General features: G+C 34.7%; 1 long non-coding RNA gene across 1 annotated transcript; it reads right to left on the bottom strand.

The window, feature by feature from the left end:
* Positions 1-20,921: 20,921 nt before the first annotated feature.
* Positions 20,922-22,426, bottom strand: LOC126966443 (uncharacterized). Its single transcript, XR_007729737.1, has 2 exons — positions 21,718-22,426; positions 20,922-21,318 (listed from the first exon to the last, which is right to left on the bottom strand). It is a non-coding gene; the product is annotated as an uncharacterized LOC126966443 (long non-coding RNA).
* Between the last annotated feature and the right edge of the window lie 2,746 nt (positions 22,427-25,172).

Here is a 25,172-nt window from a genome sequence, read left to right as displayed (position 1 = left end):
AAAGCTGCAGGTATAACGTAAACTTAAGTACAGACTTATATTATGAATGTGAAAGTTTGTGTTTGTTTGTTGTAAATTAAGCTGCTTAACTTAGATTAAGGATTGGTCTCCGCTGCGCTCCAACTAGATACCGCATTACCTGAGAACCATTACTTTTTTTTATTACGGTAACTATTAAATGCTTGTGTGCGTGGCATCTTGACACTCAATGACATCTTTCAAATTTTGTAACATAGGTACGCTTCGTGTTATTTTACGTGGAAATTAATAAAATAGAAAATACTGATGATGTGTGATCCCAGTGGCTTTCATGTTTCTTGTAGTATTATTCTTACAAACTTTGACTATTCAATTATTATTATTTTTTTAGTTTTATTATTCAACCTATTACGATGCCTCAGAAAGAGGTTTTTCAAGAATCTTGAGCGGCAGTGTATTGTAATAGGCAGGGTATTCTTCTTACCACCAGGAGAATATCTTGCTCATGTAGGCACTTTTTATCATAAAATTATCACTACAATTTACTTCTTCGTTTATAAGCATTTTGACAGTACATGCCCCAAACTCACCAAGCATTTGCTCCTCAGTAAACTCACTCGAGTAGACAGATGACCCAAGTGGCAGAAAGGAAAAAGATTGACGCGTTTGAGATGTGTTGTTGGAGAAGGATGCTTCGCATACCGTGGACGGCTAAGAGAACAAACAAGTCCATCCTGGAACAACTTCTCATTGGCACTAGATTGTCTACATTGTTCTATAAAAAGATCTTGGGGACTTTTGGCCAAATTGCCAGACGCCTTTCCAGTAATTTAGACATACTGATAGTCATAGGCAAGGTGGATGGCAAACGACCACCCGGACGATCACCCAGCCGCTGGTCGGACAAGATCAAGACACTCACTGGTCTACCACTTACGACCGCAATAAGGAAAGCCGAGGATAGAAAGGAGTGGAAAGCTTTAGTGACCAACGTTACGAAAACTTTGAAGCACGGGCACGACCTTCAGAATGTGACCAAGAAGAGAAAAACTCGATACGTCATCTCTAAAAATACCCTTAAGCAATAGTCGGTAAGCCAGTTGTCTATTCTCCATGGTGAAGTACAAATGTTTTAAATAAATTGTATACAGAAGCTAGCTGTGAACTGTAATGCCGTGTAACAGTCATTAGTTTAATGATTAATCAGTTAGTTCAAGACATCGGCAGTGAAACTGACTCGATAAATTAGCTGGTGAGCTGAGCTGCTAATAACCACTGCAACACAAATATTTAATAACAATCTGAGATCCTTCGAGGCGACCACTTATCTGTACAACAAGAACAGCGAAAACTGTGGAGTCAGTTAGCTTTAAAGTATTTCTAAGTAATTTAAATATTACGATGTAACAATAAATTAATTAAACAATTTATTTTATAATGTAGGTACCTATATAGCATTAGCTATATTTTTCAATTCAAGATATAATAAATTTGACGAATAATATATTATACATTGATAAGAATAAATACATAAGTAGTAGGTATATACAGAATCATTTAGAGAGTTAATAACATCTTAAAATGAACTGTTTATTTATCTTTAATAATTAATTATTGCTACCTATTTCAAATACATTAACACCGTTGGACGTACCTACATTGTTGGTTTTGCATTTATTTAAAATGCAAATATATGCATGCAATGTACTAGAGAATTATGTGTTTGGTATTTACACATTTAAATAGAGTATATACAAGGTGAAACTAAATGGGTATACTATGCTTTGAACCCGACATTCCTTAGGTCATCTCTTATGACTATATGAAGTCAGAAATGAATTAGCATTATATTTTAATACAATATTTAAAGTGCTAAGTTTTCGCAAAAACTATGATTCCCTCAACCCAAATCAGCTGTTTTTTTTGAACTCTCTTTGACCTAAAACAGATGAAAAACCTAGATGTGACATTATATCAGATAATAGTAAAATGCCTACTATTCATTGCAGCTGTGAAGCAATTTGTGTTCTCATTTTGCCATGTAGACAAACTTATTTTGTATGTGCATTAATTGCTTTAGCTGACATTGAAAATACTTCTAAATTTGTATTTACTGTAGTCATGTATTACCCAATAAAGATAGTTAATTCTAATGTAATTATGAAACTATGTTATGTTAGTATTTACTCTGATTTCCGCGAGTGTTACACATTTAAGTAAAACACGTTTAAAAGATAAAAACTAGTGTAATTGTAACTGTGTTTTTACATTTTGTGTTTATTTAAATATGTTAGGTTGAAAAGATCGGCCTGTCTGCGTTACTACTCTTTGAATTATGCTTTGAAACACGATATTTACTGCTCTCTGTGTGTAAATGTCTATTCTAAAGGCACCCTATACACTGCACCATTTTTAATTCAAGATTTGTTTATTATGTTCGAAATTAAATGAGTTCACATAAGTTATTACGTAAGCACTTCAATGTAGAATTATTTGAAGTTTTCTTCAAGTTACATTGAAAATAATTCCAAATTTGTAATTGTAGATTATGGGTACCTCAACGGCACCTTTTTCTGCCGTGAAGCAAAAATGTGTAAGCATTATTATGGTTTGGTCTGAATAGCACTGTAGCTGTTGTTATTACTGGGCAGATGAGACTTGACATTTTAATTCAAAAATGTGTTATCCAATAAAGATAATTCTAATAGACTCCTATTAAGAAATTGTTCTTCATGGTTTTTTTTGTCAAATATGGATATCTTTGACCATCGTCGTATTCCATTCCCGCACCGGATTTTCTACCCGGCCTGGGTATGGAATGGGGCAGTTATTGAGTTTTTCGCAGGAAATTTCTCAATAGCAGCCCATAGTTCAGAAATGTAGATGCTTGCGCCCTATTACGTGGGAATTAAACATAGTGAAACGTGGGTGAAAAAAATACATCTCTAACCCTTCAGGAATACAGATGTGAAACTGTGTAATGTTATATAATTTCTTATTTTGTTTATTTGTTTCGCAATAACAGGAAGTAAAAAATGAATGAATAAATACATAGACAAAAGCCACATTTCATGTAGTGTGCATACTCCTTAATCATAGATTATTGTTTATGTTTAAGTCCATAGGTAGGTGACCTCATTCTGTTTACAATCAAAGGCCCCGCCTAAAAATGGCAGTCTCTTTAAAAGTTAGAGATGTCTAAGAAAAGAAATTGAAAAATCATATTTTTATTTCGTAGGGAAGTTTTTTTATTTTTATTTATTTAAACTTAAAGTACACTATTGTATATGACCCAAATAACATACCATTGAAGGGATGTTATACCCTTTCCGGTTCACGTTGTATAATTTTTTTTTATAAAATAAATTTTGCTAGACATTTAAATAACCTATTTTTCCGAGCACATTTCACTGAAAACGTTTAATAAAATAATATTAAAAATATAACTTTTACGCAATGTGCAGTTTCAATTGCAGACGTTTTAATCCTTTGAAAAGTATTTTATTTCGGTTATGTATTTTGCAATACAACATAAATATGTTAGTTTGTTTGCTTTCCCAATTAAAGTAAAATTACAAATAATATATTTTACTTATTTACTCTTTCAATTGATGCTAGCTTTTAATGACGATTTTTAAGTCAAGCGCTTATATTGTTGTGTGTTTAATAAAACGTACAACCTCTAAGATTTCTGTTTGATTTAATTTATAATAGTAAATAGGTCTTATATGGCAAATCCTATGAAATACACTAGTAAAAATAGTAATAGGTACCATTAACCTTTAAATGGAGGAGCGACTGAAACTAAAAGTAGTTACAGTATATAATATTTATAAAGGGTATCTCCACACCTGGCTCAGTCCAAATTATCGCTGCACGATTGTTAAATATTATTACGTCGGGTGTTGTTTAATAGAAACAAAAATATCTGGCGGCGCGCCTCGTGTTTGATCTCGAGGTGTCCGTCGGCCGAGCGCGATTACCCTTCTCTCAACCTATAATCAAATGTGCCTTGGGCTGCTCTTGGCTTTTACACATTCGACTTAAATCGTAAAGCCCCCAATACATTACTGCTTATCTACGTGATATCAGTTAGTCGAATATGTAACTATTCATGGTTACATACATTTAAAAGCACGAGACAGAAAAGTAATATGCATAAGATATAACTAAGGTAATGGAAGAACTAAATTTAATTAAAATACTCGGCAATGTAAAGCAAACGTGAGGATATTTTCGAATTTAATCGTGCAGGTGATAGGATGATCGGTCCGTAGCGGCTGACGAAGCCTCTCATTTGGCCGCCATTTGTCGGCCATTTCGGTGCACAGATCATAAATGGATCCCGCTTCGGGTCACGTTAGCATCTCGGCAGAAAACGTGAAAAATCACACTTGGACGCGTGAATTTATAATGTATAGGTATCAAGTATATTTCGCATGCCTTATAAATCCTGCAATGGGTATAATTAGGTAAGTTGATAAAATGCTAATTGATAATAGGTAAGACTTGAAAATATTATGTAGTTTTTCCTGTGTTTTGCTAGGAGATGTTCGGAGTATGGTCTCAGATTTAAATTCAAATATTTTTATTCAAAATAGGATGTGATATAACTTATCGAAAGTCAAAAACTACCACCCATTGCAAAAAGTATGCCTCAGCCCTGAGAAGAACGGGCGCAACAAACTCAGCGGGCTTTTTTTTCATAAAAAATATTTACAAAGTAATATCGTACAATTAAACTTATTATAAATTAGTAACCTGAGGGCGGTTGCTTCATTCCCAATCTGTGTTATCATTAATTATTACATTAGATATTTATTTGTGTACCTACTAAAAACCCTAGTTCATACTTAGTTTCTTTAAAAATACCTTCAGAAGGTTTTCGAGTAAATTTACTCTCAAATCTCACAGGCAATTTTGAAAAGTGGTCTGATAATCTTCGGTATTATGAATTCAAAGTCATAGATTCACGAGGGACCTGTCTGGAAAAAAGTAAAAAATGAAGACAATGATCACTACAGACGGCACGGCGCAACCAGAGCGAGACAGGCTCTCAGGAGAGAACGGGACAGACTTTATTACTTATAGCCTTTTAAGTTTAACTTCATTTTACTTGATATTGTTTTAATGGAAGCCGTCGACGGTTTTAATAAAAAACGGATTAATAATCTTGCCGTATTAAAAAATTTGAATATTTGAATTTGGATTCATATATTGGGCATCTAATGGGCTTCTTGTAATTATTAACTTTATAGTTGACGTGATTAATGAGATTTGAATTTGTTTTATATTCCTTAAGCTGCATCGGTATACTGATTAGTTTTTGTTAGAGCTTTAATGATGTTGTTTGTTTTCTTATATCTCATTGAAATCATTTGTTTTTTGTGATAGTCTCCTAATTGTACATAAAATAATTCAAATTCAAATTAATTAAATATTAAAATTATGTACAAAATAACTTATAATGTAGGCTAATGTAGGTAATTATTATAGCAATTTACAATTAAGCCTTATAAATGTAGGTCTCAGAAGCTTATATCTACAAACCTATCTAGGTACCTACGTGTTGAGGGATAAAACTTTATTATGCTTAAAACTAATACATATGGTTTGTGGGAGAAAATCCAGGATACTGGGAAAAAATCTGGATATCTCATGGTACCTAAATCTTGACTGAAGTTCTAATAATGTACCTTTGAAAAGCCAGTACAATTAGTGAGTAGATAAGTGTGAGATTATTTTCCTCAAAATCAAATCAAAAATCTCCAAAGACATGTGAGATAATTTTACCTATTCGATCGCGTAAAAGTTAAATACGATTTGAATGGCGTTGAAAGAGCGATATGATGTTTTCCTCTAGTGTCACTAGATGGCGCGTAGATGTAAAACACATGTCTTTGGAGATTTTTTTATTTGATTTTGAGGAAACTGATCACCATCAACAAGATTAAATCTGGTTAATTCGTTATTCTTAAATATACAATAAATGAATATACTTTAACCAATTTTAGAGGAAAATTTAATTAGATTGTTGTAGGTAACTATTTTCGAAAAATTATATATATTACTACTTTTAAGAGTTTACTGATAAAAATACTTTTATTAGAGATAGCTATATAATATCTATACAAGTGCTGACCCGGCAAATGTTGTTTTGCCATATAAATTACGTACCCCACCCGCTTATTGTATGAATTGTGATAATTATGTAATGAAATGTCGTTTGAAATTATTTGCTTGAAATTGAATGAAATTATTTGTATTGCGAATATATAGGTATTTCTAAGAATGATAGATAAGAAGAGGCCATCCCCCCCTTCCACTTTCCACGAATTCCACCTTCGCGCGACACGCCACAAATTAGGATATCAACCCCACCATCTGGATGTGTGACGGTCCCACAGTGCGGTGTTCAAGGAGCTTTCTTCCACGTACTACAAAGCTGTGGAATGAGCTTCCTTGTTCGGTGTTTCCGGGACGGTACCACATGGGTACCTTCAAAAAAAGGCAATTCTGTAATTCTTCTGGTGTTGCAGGAGAGTGTGGGCGGTGGTGATCACTTAATACCAGGTGACCCATACGCTCGTTTGTCCTCCTTTTCCATAAAAAAGTAAAGAAAATATAGGTTCCGGAGAGGTAATCACCACCACGTAACAACACCACCACAATTAAAACCTAGTATTATTCCGATTGATTCATTAGTTTTAGCAGTATAATCGAAGGAAAAAACCCGCCATACATTTATTAGTATCGAATTAGACATTGTCTGCATATTTAACAATACATCATTTTATTTCATATCATGTTTAGAAGGGGTGCAATGTTTTTAAATAAGTGCGGTGAATTTAGTCATTTGAAATTTTAAAACGATTTTTACACACGATAAATAATATAAAATTAAAACACGTCACACCACAAAGGATTATAATCAATTTGCCGCAGCGATGTCGTCGTCATTATTCAGACATTGTGGAACCCTTTTTATGCTTTCAATGTCCCCGCAGTTATAACAATATGCTGAGCTTGCATCTCAACTTTTCACTTCGTAATGGAAGGGGAAGAACAGACATAATCGAATGTCAACCGTATGAGGTTCTGGAAAAGGGCAAAATTATGATTCAGCGAATTGGTAAGCACCATAAAGTTTATTGCCTTTTAATATAGCCGTAACAATGTCGAGTTGTAACAATAATATTTATTATTTCTTGCACAGTTGCTTCTTATATTCGTTAATAATAATAGTTCTACTTTCAAAATAACGAATTAAAATAGGTACATAACTTTGAAATGGTTTTTTTGTATGAAAGTTAGGGACGAGACGAGCAGGACGATCGGCTGATGGTAATTGAACGCCCTGCCTATTAAAATGCAGTGCCGCTTAGGATTCTTCATTTACCGAAAAATTCTGAGCGGCACTACAATTGCGCTCGTCACCTTGAGACATAAGATGTTAAATTTACCCAGTATTTTCACTAGCGTCCTTTAGACCGAAACACAGTAATGCTTACACATTACTGCTTGGGCAGAAATAGGCGCCGTTGTGGTACCCATAATCTAGCCGGCATCCTGTGCAAAAGAGCCTCCCACATTTTAATGCAGTTGCCATGTTGAGCAAATTCAAAAAGGCAAACACAGGTGAACAGCACAGAAAAGGCTGGAAGACTTTTCTCAAGGCCATTCAGGACAAACTAAGGCAAGAGAAATATGTAATTTCATTGTGGGTATTACATAATATAATACTGACACACTTTTTACACAAATTATCTTGCCCCAAGTTAGGCATAGGTATATAGCCTGTGTTATGGGTTGCAAGACAACGATATATTTAATACAATATACTTACTTAAACATACATAGATACATATAAACATCTATGACTCGGAAACAAACATCCATATTCATCATATAAATGCTTGCACCTACCGGGATTCGAACCCGGGACCTCTAGCTTAGTAGGTAAGATCGCTAACCACTCGGCTATACATGACAATATAATGTTTATTATGATAATAATAGTTTCTGGGAAATTTGCTACTTTGTCTAAGCACATACATTCCATTATCTTCTTGGCTTGATTTGTATAGATATAAACTATCGAATTAAGCTTACATCAAATATTTTTGATGTGATATTTAAATTTTCGCTTAAAATTTCCTTGTGTCTTGCTTTTTGATTATTTTATACCTATAATCCTAAGATTAAGGATTGGTCTCCGCTTCACTATAACTACATACCGCAGGCATAGTCACAAAGTGCGGCAACTAATACTACGCCCAAGTAGGCGTACTCGAGCCAGTCTCGAATAACGTGTGACTAACTAATAATTGAAACTAAAATGCCTTGTTGCGTAGTGAAGAACAAGCGCATATACAGTACAAGAAGAAGAACAAGAAATAAGAAAGACACTGGGATCACATTCAATCACTAAGTATTTTGTGTTTTATTAATTTCAATGTAAAAAAACACGAAGCGTATGTAACAAAATTTGAAAGATGCCATTTAGTGTCAAGATGCCACGCACACAAGCATCGTTGCACACAGCATAGTTGCCGTAATAAAAAAAAGCTATTGTTCTCAGGTAGCGCAGTATCTAGTTGGAACGCAGCGGAGACCAATCCTTAATCTAAGCTATAATAATTTCTGCAGTAGATCGTCATTTCTGGTTCGGCAATTATTGTTGCATGATGTCAGAAATACATCGATAATCTTAAGTCTTAAGAGTCTTAAGAATGTTGTTGTTATAACAAAAAGCACGAATTTTTCTTCATATATATGTTAGGAAAGTAGCAATTCGCTACGTAAGCTAAGAGGCCCATTAGATTTGGGCCATTTCCGCTGTGAGTGCAGTTTGCCGGGCCGGGCCCATTTAACCACTCTTAAATAAATATCCCACGTTTGCGCAGTATTACTCCTAACAACACTTAACACTTAAACTGAGAAATTTATTGCTTGTACTCGCCGCGATTTATGAATGTACTTAGTATCCTTCCCTTATGGCGCTCTACGCTGTGGAAATGTCTGCTAAACTAACTTTAGTATTTAAGAGTTTTCTTAAGGCTGGGAACCGAGCCAACGGCCTTGAGGAATCGAGCGGAGCTAGGTAACCTATCTCGCACAAGATCGCCATACTTTTAATTCAGAATTAAAAGCATTTTTAGAAGAAAACTATGCCATGGTAAATAGTATTGGCATTCAATTAATAAATTTTAGTACAATTTTTATCTAGATTGAATGATTAGCATGGCTCCCACGGTAAAAGTTTGGCTTTTTTCTCACTGTCAGTAAAAAATAGAAATGTAAAGTTTTCTTCTCATATTCTGTAGATATCCATTTTTTTTTAAATATAAGCTTTATATAAACCGCCTAGAAATGGTTTCAATTAGGCGCCATTTCGGCGATTTCTTGGGATAGCGGCCTAAAGATGAATTTTTAACTAACCGCATAAAAACATTCTAGTTTAACTTGTATTCCAATTAAGATATATATTTAACAATGACTATATTACATTAAAACAACAAACAGTAATAGTAGGCTTAGATCATTAATACGTGTAGATAGACTATGACAGCTGTGAAAACGTCGAAAAAAAATTAAGTTTAGAGCTAATCTCTATTTTGAACAATGCACGCAAACTAACACAAAGTGTCATACTATACTATAACAGAAATCGCGAGTGTAAGACGTAGCAAATCACGCCCATTAAAGTATTAAAGCTGGCCCGTTTTTTTGCCGAAACTCTATCTAACTCTATCTTGTTAGACAACCAAGATAGAAATAGACGTCTAGATAGACGTAATCATTATCTAAGATAGTAGGAATCAGATAAGCGTCTAATCTAGTTTCTGATAACGAATGATTATAATAATAGTTTCTGATAGGCATGAGAAGGGTCTCATGCTGTTAGACAACCAAGATAGAAATCAAGACGTATTAATTATTTAAGATAGTAGGAATCAGATAAGCGTCTACTGTAGTTTCTGATAGTGAATGAATATAATAATAGTTTCTGATAAGCATGAGAAGGGTCTCATGCTGTTAGACAACCAAAATAGAGATCTAAACGTATTCACTATCTAAGATAGTATGAATCAGATAAGCGTTTACTGTAGTTTCTGATAAGGAATAAATATAATATTTTTTTCTGATAAGCATGGGAAGCGTCTCATTCTGTTAGACAACCAAGATAGAGATCTAAACGTATTCATTATCTAAGATAGTAGGAATCAGATGAACGTCACTGTAATTTCTGGTACTAGAATACATGTATATTAAATCGTTGATTGACTTTTGTTTTTAACAAGAATTTGAATGAAATTTTCAGAAATATTTTCAAAAGGCACTAAGTATGTGAAAAAGTAGAACAACTAGAAATTGAAAGACATTTCCATAACATACAAACAAAGAAGCTCTTCAGATATAAAATATTATAAAAATAGGTTTTTGGAGTATGATAGCGGTAGTTCAATATTTAATATCGAAATTGAAATGAAATTCTCGGACAAAATAATCACCTGTCGAAATTACTGTTTCGATATTACCTTGCCCTATCGGATTCGTTCGATTGCAATGCAATACAATAAGATCGAAGTTGTGCTACATAACAATAATTATAACTATTCTTTACTTCACTCTGTTATTTTTAAAAAACTATACCTATATAGGTATTTGAACTATTCTCTGTCCACGGGTCACTTTTAGATATAGAAAATTGTGGCATACGCCCGCTTCAGGTTTAGTTAATGCTGAGAGGTAGTTAAAAGGTCTGGTGTACCATTATATGCCCATATTTAACTGGTATAGGTACCTATATATTGTGGGAACTTGGACGTTCACAGAGGAACGCCTCGAATCTTTGGCGTCGCATGTGCTTGTGTGGTTCAAAGTTCAAAGCCTATATTGAACGAAAACATATAGAGGGTATTTTTTAAGCCCGATATAACTTGAAATTGTAAAAAATAACACAAAAAATTAAATTGTAATCAAATTTTTTTTATTCGAAAGATCAATACGTGACATTAACATTTGAAAATGATTTCGGGCATATGGGCACCGCGGCTGTTCTTGACGAAGCGCATTCTGGACGTCCAATTTTGGGCCACTTTTTCGAGCACTGCTGGCCGTATGTCACGAATAACACGAACAATGCTGGCCTCCAAGGCGTCAATTGTTGCTGTTTTATCAGCATAAACCAGTGACTTCACGTAGCCCCACAGGAAATAATCGAGAGGTGTCAAATCGCACGACCTTGGAGGCCAATTGACAGGAGGCCATTTCTCGAAATCAAGTTATCGCCAAATTTTGATTTCAATAAGTCGATGGTTGCGTTCGCCGTATGGCACGTAGCGCCATCCTGTTGAAACCACATCTCCTCCGGATCAATGTCATCCATATTTTCAAACAAAAAATCATTGATCATGGTGCGGTAACGATCTCCATTGACCGTAACGCGAGCTCCGTCCTCATTTTTGAAGAAATAAGGTCCGATGATGCCACCAGTGTGAAAACCGCACCAAACGGTGCATTTTTCTGGATGTAATGGAGTCTGTATGGTCTCTTGTGGATTGGTCTCACTCTATATGCGGCAATTTTGCTTATTAACAAACCCGTTAAGCCTCAAAAATGCGCCTCATCGCTGAACACAATTTTGCGATAAAACAACGGGTCAGTTGCCAACTGCTCTAGAGCCCAATCGGCGAAAGAACGACGCATATAATGGTCTCGTGGCTTCAATTCCTGCACCAGCTGGATCTTATACGGGTGTAGGCCGAGATCTTTGCGCAAAATTTTCCACGTAGTGGACGGACAGAGCCCCAATTGCTGCGACCGACGACGAATCGATAAATTTGGATCTTCTTCCACACTTTCGTTTACAGCGGCGATATTCTCTTCACTACGCACATTCCTTCGACGTGTTGGTGTTATTGCATCCTCTAGAGAGTATGTGGTACGAAATCTATCCACAGTTCGACGAATGGCTTGTTCAGATGGATGATTATGTACGCCATAAAAATGACGAAGTCGTCTATAAGTTGCGCGAATCGACGACTGATTTTCAAAGTAAATTTGGATAATTTCGTAGCGTTGTTCAAGCGTGAGTCTATTCATGATGATTTGTCAGAGTATACTGAAACAAATAAAAAAAATGTTTTATCAAAATTTAATTTTTTGTGTTACTTTTTACAATTTAAAGTTCTATCTAGGTTAAAAAAACACCCTCTAGAAAAAAATTATTACACTTTGAAGGATTAATTAAATGATAATAAAACACGGGTAAAAGCGAGCTTTTAAGTACTCTTAAAAAATATTATATTAATTTTAAATTGTATGCAATTTTAAACAAGATGGTCAAATCGTAAGTAGACGTATTTAGTGAGTTTTAGTTTGAAGGGAAATACTACTCTTTGGTATTTGGTTGAGTTGTCACAGGCTTCGTCATACTCGCGCTTTTAGCGGTTTGATTTGATTGGGCGCTATTTGTGATGGCTGGATTTATTTTTTATGAAAATAGGACAAGACGAGCAAGGCGTCCAGCTGATGATAATTGATACGCCCTTTCCATTACAATGCAGTGCCGCTCAGGATTCTTGAAAAATCCAAAAATTCTGAATGGCATTACAATTGCGCTCGTCACCTTGAGACGAGAGATGTTAAGTCTCATTTGCCCAGTAATTTCACTAGCTACCGCGTCCGTCAAAATGGATGGCCTGGATGATCCTGTTATCGGAAACTCTTTACATAGCAGTATATTGTAGGCACGGACGAGTAAAAAAAAAGGCAAGTGAAGCACCTTTATGCTAGTGTGTGTGCGGTTACGGGGTATACCAGTTACATAATTTTTTCTCCCTTAAATAATCATATATCCACAAATACTTTTATATTATTGTTTCTACACTTTTTCACAACGTACGACGGCATTTTTAAAATATTTTAATGCGACGCATACTGATCTGTCACATACGATGGCAAATCTCATAATGTCGGCCGATCGGCTTGTATGAGTGTTAGTATATGCGCGGGGCTATGTATTTACACGTTTACCGGCTTGTTTTGGTGCCTCACTGTTATGTAAGGTAACACGGAGTCCTTATTTTTTTCTCGTCCGTGACTACGTGCTGAAAAATTTAAAATGTGTAGTATTGCCACCTTGACAACGAATAATAAAAAACCAAGATATCAAATCCCAAAAAGGCCGCAATGTAATATAAAAAAGTTTCTTTCAAATGTATCTATTTATAAGAGTGTTTGAAAAATATCTCGGCGCGGAGTCCTTTCCTTTTGTATGCACGGCCATGCACATAGTGTTTAAATTCTCATTGTTTTCAGCTTTAAACAGGTATTGTGGCTGAAAGTCTGCTGAAAGACCGACAGTGGCCAGCGGCGAATAAGCTTTGGGCACGGAGGTGCAAAATGAGCACTCTCTTTTTATGGTTTTACAAGTAAGGATAGACCATTTTCCATAAATTAGGCATAGCAACGAATATATACGTTAAAGACAGCAATAAACAGATGGACTAACAGTTTACTTTTACAAAAAATTATTGCACACGCACGAGGCAATGCTCAACAATTGAAAAGAATTATTTAATTATGTGTGTGCTTTTATGCCAAAAGGTGTTAAAGAATGAGTTTGAAGACATGAATTCGCCTTAATTTCTCCTGCGGTTTTTATTCTCGTATCGAATTGTACTATTTTAGGAGAAGAAAGGAAACGATGTGGTCTGACCAGTAACAATGGTCTGTCCGTTTGTCATTAGCGCTAATAACTCCATACGTGCTTTGCAACAATATAGGATAACGCGAAAACAGTCCTTGCGGTTTTAGAAAGGAACTCCTTGTGGTGCTCTAATAATTCTATCAATTGGCAAATGGCTGCGGTTGATGTGGTAATCGTTTGTCCCTAACTTGTATTTAATGTTGAAGAATGTATATTTTTTTTATTTTTATCTTCACCCTAGTCGTTTTTAGCTCACGGTAAGTCGTAAGTGTAACCGCACATTACCATTTAGGTACCTACTAACGTTTTTGCATTACGTGGTACGAATAAATTCTATTTTATATTCATCCTTATATGTATTCTATAAAAAATCTAAGCTGGGATGCTCAGATGACCGTCAATGCCGATAATTACCTTGACCTTGTTTTTCGTGCCATCATTTTCTCCGCGCCACTAAGTATAATCTAATGCAAGCTACGACAACATAAGAAAAAAGAAATAACCTTCAATAAAATCTGTAATTTGGTATCCCTAGTTAAGTGGAATTTAAGAATTTTTTCAGACTTTACATTAAAAAAACTTAAGGCTTTATGAACAAATTATTCATAAATTCAAAAATTTTTATTCAAAATAGGATTCAAAATCACTTATTGAACGTCAAAAACTAACACCTATTCAAATGAGACTGCCTCAGACCTGAGAAGAAAGGGCGCAAGAAACTCAGCAGGCTTTTTTATATAAAAATATGGATTACAATGTGATATCGTACAATAAACATCTATAAGAAAATCGTTTATGCTGTAATAACCTTTCCCACACAAACAATTTTTAACAATTCTTTTAAATTTCGTTACACATTTGTTTTGTACATTTTCTGGGATCATATTGTAGAAGCATATACATCACCCAACAAAAGACTCACTAACTCGACCCAACCGAGTAGTAGGCATAACTAGTTTATGTTTGTTCCTCGTGTTAACATTATGAATGTCACAGTTTCTAGAAAATTCCTCAATGTGCTTATGTACATACAGATACATTATCAAAAATGTATTGAGAAGCAACAGTCAAATGTTTATTTCTTTAAATTTTTCTCTTCATGATTCTCTCTTCTACAGCACAAAGATGGTATTAATATCGGCCGCACTGCCCCATAACAATATACCATAGGACATAATACTGTGAAAATAACTAAAGTATATCTTAACCGCACATGCTGCAGAACTAAGCCTATTCGCCAATCCTTCAATATGGGGGCCCCATGGCAATTTGGAATCAAGAGTAATGCCAAGAAATACAGCAGATTCCACTGGTTTTACCACCACTCCAAACTTTGGTTAGAACGAAATTGTTTTCTATATTCAGCTTGAGATATCTGTTGAAGCTTATAAATACTCTGTTTCAATATTTTAAACAAAAAAATAATTATCATCGCAGTTATCTAAACACACGACTGACCGGAAAGGATGAGCAGCTTACTTTTACACAAAAAACCTACTAAACTTGTGCTGCCATCTATTGAATATTAATATCACTTTGCCCATTTTGTTGGCTACAGGCTGTCCGCCGTCCTTTTGCGGACCGCGATAGGTCGAACCTCGGACCGCCAAATATTAATGTAAAGTAATGTATTGTATACCAGGGATACCAATTAATACTAAACTATAAAAAAGTGTCTCTAGACCGTCGGTGCAGTTTCACACATTTTTCACTATATTAGCCCTTGTATTTCATAATTCTAAATCTTATTCAATACTCTACACTTGGTGGCCCATCTCAATCTGATGTTGGCTCAATTGTGGTGGTCCTACCACAAAAGCTCAATATTTTTTTTTCTTGCCCAGTATGCGCGTGTTCAGCCCATTCAGCCAAGAAATAATATTGTATTATGTCAATACTCAATTGTCCTAATTCAAGATATGGTTGTCAAGGCTGTCAGGTTGTCGGTCATCGGTAGTCTGTGGTCATCGGTGTAATATTTTGTTTCATTTAAATTTTTGAGTTTTTTTTTTTGGCGGGAACGAGTGAACGAAGGAAGGCGCGCTTATACAAAAAAAAATTGTTTAAATTATTATTCATAGTGCATATATTTTTCATACTTGTAAATTGTTTATCCTGGTTTATAAATATTCGATTTTTGTATATATAAATTGTTAAGTGCGCTTCCCCATCGCCATGGGGAAGCGTACAGGTAAAAGGCCGAAGAACGGCCAGAGCGACGCAGAACCAGCAGACGAACTTCCCCTATCCGAATCCTCGGTATCTGACGCGGAGGTGACTGAACGTCTCATTGTAAGAAGAAAGGATAAAGAGAAGTATACCCCTTATAGAGCGACAAATTATTATAGGTTATACGACGAAAATTCAAATAAGAAGGAATTTATTGTATTTCTCAATCGCAAGCAGGGTGAAGTCAAAATATCAGACAAGGACAGGTTGGGTCTGTCAAATGGAATCAGGAGGCATTGCGTATCGGGTGTGTTGCACCTGAGGTCCGTTAATGCTTTTAAAGTTGGTGTTACCTTTGACCTGCCTAACAATGCGAATGTATTTTTAAAAAATGAAAAGTTACTTAGCGAGTTGGAGATGGTTGCCTCAATTCCGGCTTCTGAAACAGAGGTCACTGGAGTTCTTACTTCTGTTCCCACTGATTACTCCAACAAAAAAATTCATCAATTAATTGCATCGAGTAAAAAAGTTATTGCTGTGAGAAGGTTCATGCGGCGAGTAAAGGACCCACAGGGTGTTGTCTCCTTTGTTCCAACGCAAACTGTTGCAGTCACATTTGCATCAACGTTGTTACCTGAGTATGTAACACTTGATCACTGGAGGCATGAGGTTAATGTATATGTACCCCCTATTAAACAGTGTCTACGCTGTATGAAATTTGGCCATATTGCTAAATTTTGTAGAAACAATGAAGTTTGTTCCATATGTTCTGACAATCACAATTTTAAAATGTGTCCAAAAACTTTAACAAAATGTGCCAACTGTGGTGGAGATCACATAGCTATCTCATCTACCTGTCCTCTGAAAAAACAAAAAATTGAAGAAAACAAAGTGAAGTCCCGTAGTGTTAGATACTCAGATCTCTTCAATGAATCTGCTTTCCCTCAATTAAACTCAAAGTATATTGACACACACCTGAGCAATCTTATAAAATCTGACAAATTTATGAACCTCTTGGTTGAAGCAGTTTTACAAATTTGTACAAATAAAGATAAGTTAACTATAAATTCAAATAGTATTAAGGAAATTCTGAATAACACTTTTAGAAAAAAGACACCTAGTTAACACGTTCAGTGCCACCGACTCGCCCGGCGAGTTCACGTAAATTTTATTCCAGTGCCGACGACTCGCCTGGCGAGTTCAGTGTTTTTCACCAATATTTCGAAAATGCATCCGTATTTTCTGCTCAAAATTATAGTTTAGACTAAATATATGCTAAACTAAAGATTTACGAGGTGGGCCGGGTGCGGAGACCCCGTTTATATTTGAATGGAAAAAAACTATTCTGCAATGCCTTGAACTCGCTAGGCGAGTTCGCTGCCATAGATCCTCAACCTTTTAAAGTAAATATGTCGCGACGTCAACATAGTAGCAAGGACTACCTACATACTTGTGATATGGAACCAATATACCACAAACTACAGTGGAATCTTAATAACTCGAATGTTAAGGGAAATGCTAACAATTTCGAACGAGTTATCGACTTACCAAGAACTTCGAGATACATATGATTTAAATGCGCTGAAACTTCGACTTAAAAATTAATACTGACGGACAAGCTCCGTTAAAAGTAATCGTGTCGACAAGGAACAAACATAACACAGCTGTGTTACTTATAAAGTTTTATGATTGTTTTCATTCATTGCACGTGTATAAGACAAAAACAATAGATTAGAAGCCCCGAACCCGAACATTCATTTTGGATTTTATTGCTATTATTTCGGGGAATTCCAAGTAAGACGTCATTATATTGTACTAACTACGACTTACGGAGTCTCCTTTTAGAAATTAGAGTTATAGAGTATTACATAAATATGTACTATCAATACTTCGTTGCCAGCCTTATACGGCCCGGCGACAGCAATTTGGATGCTGCCTTTTATATCTAGTTTATTTTCCTTTATTTTTCCTTTCCTTATAAATTTAGTTAAATAGATTTTTTATACACAATGTTTTATATAAGTAATAATATAGTTTTTAATTTAATTGTAATTTTAAGATAGATTTAATTTTTTACCCTGTTATTAAGCCAAGTAAGAATATATAATATATAAATACTTCGTAGGGAAATAACATTTTGTTCAAGTTATATAGTCTTAATAATTTAAGATATCGCGTATCTAGGGGTTCAGTGGAAGGGAATGGCAATTCTTTTCGACTTAACGAGGTTCGAGTTATAGAGATTCCATCTTAGTTTCATTAGAATAAAAAACAAGCTTAAGAAATACAGAGTTATCATAATATTTGAGATCACATAAATCTTGTGGCTTTGCAAAGGGTTGAAAATGTTTTTTTATAAAGGGTCGGCATTGATAAAGCTGCTGGCAAAAAAACAACAGCGCGCCGCTGTTTTTGAAGAACAAAAGCACTGATAACATTGTTTTTTGCGAAGCTCTCATTGGCTAATGTTAAATCGCACTCCAAGACTAAATATTCAATTTCAGTGCTCTGTACGACCCTTTCGTCATCGCATGCGTTTATCTGTTCTCTACTTTAGTGACCTGGCTTACATTTACTGGACTCCCGTGTTTTGATTACCTTGGCTTGCGATTACTGGACTTGTTTGAGTGCTGTTTCGACTATACCTTTGCTTACGATTACCGGACCTGTTAGATACTGTTTGAACTACTTTGGCAAACGTTTACTGGACTTTGAGTGTTCTCGTGTCTACCTTAAGTTGCCACAGCTGGAATTTTGAAAATCGGTGAGTACTCTCCATTTTGGTTTATTTATTAAATGGAAAGTCTACTTTATCAGAGTGTAACTCTATCTAAATCTTTCCTTGATTTAACGTCATTTCATGATTCCTAAGTAGGCCTTAAAACTGTGCAAAACTTACATGGGGTGATTCAAGACCGCGTGAAACGGGGGACCTAATTTTTTTCTTTGGACGTCAATCTTCCGGCTAACCTGTATAAGCCAGAGAGATTCATTGATTTGTTTGTTTCATAATGTTAAAAAAGTTTATTAAAGTAGTACAAATTAATGTTTTGTTCCAAGGTTATGGATTCTTACGACAACCCAGTACCTGGAACTTCTCATTCCTGGGACGATCCTGCTTGGAATACCCTCCACATCGAGGAGACACTCGCAGTTATGGATTCGTTTATCGAAGAACCAAACAGAGAAGAAACAAATTTACTTATCCATTCACCTCAATATCCAATCACGGATTCTGAATTATTGGGGATATTGTCAGAAAATGTATTGGATGAATTGGAGACAGATAATGATGGTGACTCTGATCCCGAATTTTTCGAAAATGCACATGAAAATGCTCAAGAAGACTATGTTACGCCTGGTGAAGCATGGTTTCCCGGAAACCCGACATCTAATATAACCGAATTCCAATTCCTGAAGACCCCCGGACTGAAAGAAGATGTTGGTGATGAGCCTATTAATTATTTCGACGCATTGTGTTCTTCTAATCTGCTGGAATTACTTAAAGACTGCTCCAATGAATATGGAGAAATAGAAAAAAAATCTACCGCGGCCACAAAAAGCAGAAAAAAATCTTGGAAGCCTGTAACCAGTCAAGAAATGAAATTGTTTTTCGGTCTCATATTTCATATGGGATTTATAAAGATAAATCGCTTGAATGAGTACTGGAAAAACGATGCGTATTTTGATCAACCTATATTTGGAAGGGCAATGTCACGGAATCGATTTATTTTAATTTTGAGAATGTTATGTGTGTATGTAGGACAAGTGACGTGCAGTTATGATAAAGTTAAAAATATAATCGATTACTTTAATGAAAAAATATTATCTTTATATTATCCAACAAAAAAAAATTACCATTGACGAATCAATGATGTTATGGCGGGGACGATTGTCATTTAGACAATATATGAAGGGAAAGCGCCATAAATACGGCCTAAAATTCTACGCACTGGCTGACCAGCTCGGGGTTATTATGAAACTACATTTATACGGCGGTGCATCTGATGCTCTCGTAGGCGGCAAAAATCACGTGCAAAAAGTAGTTGACCACTTGCTTCATGATTTTATTAATGTAGGACATCATTTGTTCGTAGACAATTATTATACAAGCGTCAGTTTAGTTGAAAAAAATTTTCTAATAAAACCTTTTGCACAGGTACGCTTCGTCAGAAGAGAAAAAATAATCCAAAAGAAATTGAATCCGCGAAATTAAAAAAAGGAGAACTATGCATTGTTCACAAGAATAATGTTTGTGTATTAAAATGGATAGACCAAAGAGAAATAAGGGCTATATCAAGTAAATATAATGGGGATTTAGAACTCACGCGAAATCGACGGGGTACTTTGAAATTAAAGCCACAAATGGTTATTAAATACAATAAATGTATGAAAGCAATCGATCGACATGACCAAATGTTGTCTTATTATTCATGCGAGCACAAATCGTTGCGATGGTATAAAAAGGTAATCATACATGTTATGCAAATTCTATTGGTCAACTCCTTTTTATTATATAACAAATACAATTCAAAAAAATTAACATTGTATGATTTCCGCTTAAGTGTAATTAAGTCAATAATAGAACCTCATTTGCCTCCCACATTACAAAGACCTTTAATGAATAAAATTCATTGTATTATGAAACTACCAAAAGATACCCACGGCAAAACAAAGAGAAGGCGTTGTAATCAATGTTGGCGCACATTAAAAAAAAGGGTTCAAACTGCATTCGCATGCGAAGATTGCCCAGGTCAGCCAGGATTGTGTATTGAGTGTTTTAGACCGCACCATAAATATTAAGAGCATTTATACCATCCACTAGCATCACTTACTAGTAAAAGCCTTTAAGATCGTACTAAAAATTTTTGTGTTGCCTAAAAATGTTGATTTAAATTGTTTTGTGTTATAAAAATAAAAGTTGATTTACATAATGTTTTATTTACTTAACTAATTTCCACCACTTAACAAACACAATATCACAAATTATTATTCATTAACATAGCAGCATTTAGACTCAGTCTTGTGGATTAAATTAATAAGTAAAACTAATCAATATATTGATAGTATTTATTAATAATCATTCATAGATTCTTTTGCGTTTCTATCATTACATAACTTTCAACCCAATTATCAGAGACCTTAATTATTAATTTATGAATTGTTTTCAATCAGTCTAATAATCTGATACATAACAAAGCGCCTTTTAAACATTGGCACATTGGCAAGTTCACGTCCAATAAAAATGCCAAAGCTTTCGTTGGCCATTTCTATATACTTAGAATTATCACCTGTAGTATTAGTTTGAGTGCTGCTTTCAGTAAGATTTAAGTTTTTCGTATTTGTTGAAATGTCACATGTTTGATAGTTATTATTGTCGTCATCCCAGTCTTGAGAATCATTTTCAAACAGAACCTTCATCGAGTTGTCTTCAGTGTAATTTTGGAGATTTCCTAAAATAAAATAAAAATAGGAATAAAGCAGCTTTTAAATATTACATGTTTTTTATGTAAACAAGTGATGAGACGTGCTGGACATTCACACGATGGTAAGCGTCATGCCAGCTCATAACAGTTGCAGTGCTACCCATTGCTTTGATTTACAGTCATTGGATGCACTGCACTGCGCTCATCAATGTGAGAAGTCAGTTCTTGAGTCTCATGTGCCCAGTTATTTCACTAGCTACAGTGCCATTCAAACAGGAACAGAGCATTACTATTTGGCGGCTGAATATCTGGCACTGCTGGTGTCCACCACAGGTAGTCGTACCTAGCATAAAAGGCCTACCACCTGGTAAAACGTTGTTAAGATAAGTAAAATGAAAATAATCAATAACAAAACAAACACGTTACCTTCTATGCATGGTCGCTTTGTAGGTCTCTCCTCCTCCATCTGAGTTAAATCGTCGTCGTAAGGCTCCGTTTCTGCCACAAACCGCGCTAAAAAAATATCAGGCACTTCTTAACAAACGAACGTAATAAAAATGTTGTTTCATTTAAAGACACTATAATTATTGCATATTAATAAGTTATCATTTAATTTTAATTCGACAGATTTTAAACGTTTTCAAAAACTATTTTTTTTAATTGTTATCAATTAAATTCGCAATAAAAATTATATATTTTAATCTGATACAATATTCTTAAAACTGAGAGCCCGTATTTCAGGGTAAAATTGTCTATTTACAAGTACATATTACAAAATTCAAAATATAACCTTAACAGTAACCACAGTTAAAAAGATTGACAACCACTGCTTAAATTACGAAACACACTTACCTTTTTTTTTATCCGAAGAGTTTTTTGCCATTTTTACAAGCTAAAACACTTTTTAAAGAAAAAAGACAAGTCCTAAAACACTTTTTAATTGCGTTGTACACTGTGACGGCCACAAAAATAACAAAACATAGAATTTACCATAAGTAGTGCCAGTGAACTCGCGTGGCGAGTCGATTCAATTTATATAGCAGTGCCGGCGACTCACCTGGTGAGTCCACCGGAAAATGTAGGCGGCATCTGAGAAGACATCATGAAAATCGTAGTGGTAATGAACGTGTTAATTGTTATTATGGATACATTGAATATAGTGCAGTGGAACGCTCAAAGTATTATTAGTAATAGGCTTATTTTTACAAGGTTTTTATATGAAAATCATATCCATATTGCTATAATTTCGGAAACTTGGTTAAAACCACATCAGTATTTTTTAATAAAAGGCTATAACACAATAAGGAATGATTGTGGTAATAAACACAATGGTGTAGCAATTTTTATTCATAATAATATCACATTTTCTAACATAAATACATATTATGATAGTGCTCTACAAAATGTTTGCATTAAAATTAAAATTAATAACAAAGAACTGAGTATTGTGAGTTTTTACAGTCCTTCCAATTCAAATCCTCCATTTAATAAAAACAATTTAAACAGTTTAATTAAGTCCATTCCAGAGCCAATGATATTTGCAGGTGATTTCAATGCTCATCACATGTTGTGGGGATGTGTTGATACATTGCCTCGAGGTAAAGATGTTTTAGAGGTTATAGATGAGAATGGTCTTGTTATTCTGAATAATGGTCAAGCTACCACAATAGGATCTCCATCTTGGCGTCCTAATGCTCTTGACTTGACTTTGGTAACTCCATCTTTGGCTCTTTTATGTGACTGGTCAGTTATTGACAGTCCTCTGGGCAGTAGTTATCATCTCCCTGTAATAATAAAAATGGCAGTAAGTAGTGATAGTATTAGTTTGCAAAACACATTATGTAATAATCTACATTTGCCCACTCACCCTAATTATAAGCAGGTGAATTGGAATATGTATAGTAACTTAGTTGTTTCTTATTTGGATGATGTTAAATTTGACACTTTATCTTCAATAGATGCTTTTAATTCCTTTTGTAATATTTTACTTTCTGCTGCCAAGCAGTCAATCCCTAGCTGTCTGTTTTCCAAAAGTTCTAATAGTAATAATGCTACTAGTTCTTGTTCACAAAAATCTTTTAAATATCCTTGGTCGCCTTGGTGGAATCAGAGGTGTACAGAAGCAGTTTTAAATGCTAAAAATGGTTACATTAATTTTAAAAACAACTCCACTGATGAAAATTATGTGGAGTTTAAGAGATTGCGGGCTTTAAAAAAACTTATCTTAAAAAGTGAAAGAAGAAATAGCTGGATAGGCTTGTGCAATTCATTTAATCGTTGTACTCCTTTGTCTTCAATTTGGAAATACATGCGCAAATTTAACAAAACTTACATTCCTGACAGTGTGTTGAATGATAGTTGGATTCCAGATTTTCTACAAAAGTATACTTCTGACTTTGTATCAAATGAGTTAACTAACTATGTAAATGTTGTTAATGATAGTAATAAATATTTGATAGAGCCTTTTTCTTTACAAGAACTAAAATCCGCTTTATTTACTAGAAGTGATACATCTTTCGGTCTTGATACCATTCCATATATTTTACTCAAAAAACTTAATTGCCACAGTCTCAACATCTTTTTAAATAATCTTAATCGCCTATGGAAGGAGAATACTATTCCTGCAGAATGGAAAACAGACTGTTTAATCCCAGTTTTAAAGCCAGACAAAAATAAAATGTTACCTGACTCTTATAGACCTATAGCTCTCACGTCTTGTGTTGGGAAGATATTTGAGCAGCTTCTAAAACAACGTCTCGAGTTCTTTATAGAACAAAATTGTCTTTTGCCTAATAATCAGTTTGGTTTTCGCAAAGGTCGGTCTTCTAGGGAGAGTATAGCGCAGTTACAGCTTGATGCGCATCAATGTTTAGCAAGTAATCAGTATCTTTTGTCTGTATTTTTTGACATCTCAGGTGCCTTCAATAGTGTAAATATTGCCGTGCTTTGTGACGAGTTATCAATGTTAGGGATACCAGGTAAAATAATAAATTGGATGCAATCCTTTTTGACTGACAGAAAAGTATATGTAAAATTTAATAAACATTTGTATGGACCACGACTCTCTTCTCTAGGTGTTTGTCAGGGGGGAATATTGTCTCCTTTAATTTTTATTATGTACATAAGACGATTGAACCTTATTTTGGGGCCAAATATAGTAAACCTACAGTATGCAGATGACTTAGTCGTCTATGTATCGGGAGTTGATCTGATTAATTTAGCCGCTACTATTAATAAAGCACTTGTAAATTTATATCAATACTTTTCTTATCTTAATTTAAATGTAAATCCAACCAAATCAAAAGTCTTTGTGATTGGTCGTAAACGCATCATATTGCCTCCCATTTTATACAATGGCATTCCACTGCCTATTTCATGTGACATAAAATTTCTAGGTGTAACATTTACTCCAAAACTGTCTTGGAAAAAATATACAGATAGTGTTATAATTAAAGCGAATAAAGCTTATAATGTATTAAAATCTTTGTGTGCAACGTCGTGGGGAGCGGACCCTAAAATATTGTTAATTTTGTATAAATCGCTTATTCGTAGTCATTTTGAATATGGCTTTCATTGTTTCGCCGCAGACAGCAAAATTGTTAATAGTCTGGATAAAATACAAAATAAATGTATGCGTACAATATTGGGTGCACTTAAAACTAGCCCAATAGCTGCTATGCAAATCGAGGCCAACCTTCCTCCTTTGTGTATTAGATTTAGTTATCTTAAAGAAAGATTTATTTTAAAGCTCTATAGCTTGCCGACGAACAATCTTCTTAAGAATCTTATTGCTTATCAATCGTCTTCATTTCCGAGACAGTTGTTTATCTTGCAAGATTTTTCTTCATTTTTTAAATTTCTACAAGATTTAAATATTCATC

Source organism: Leptidea sinapis, chromosome 10, assembly GCF_905404315.1.
Source record: "Leptidea sinapis chromosome 10, ilLepSina1.1, whole genome shotgun sequence".
Classification (NCBI taxonomy): Eukaryota; Metazoa; Arthropoda; class Insecta; order Lepidoptera; family Pieridae; genus Leptidea; species Leptidea sinapis.
The sequence above is the reverse complement of the archived record's forward strand: the minus strand, read 5'-3'. Positions and strand labels throughout refer to the sequence as shown.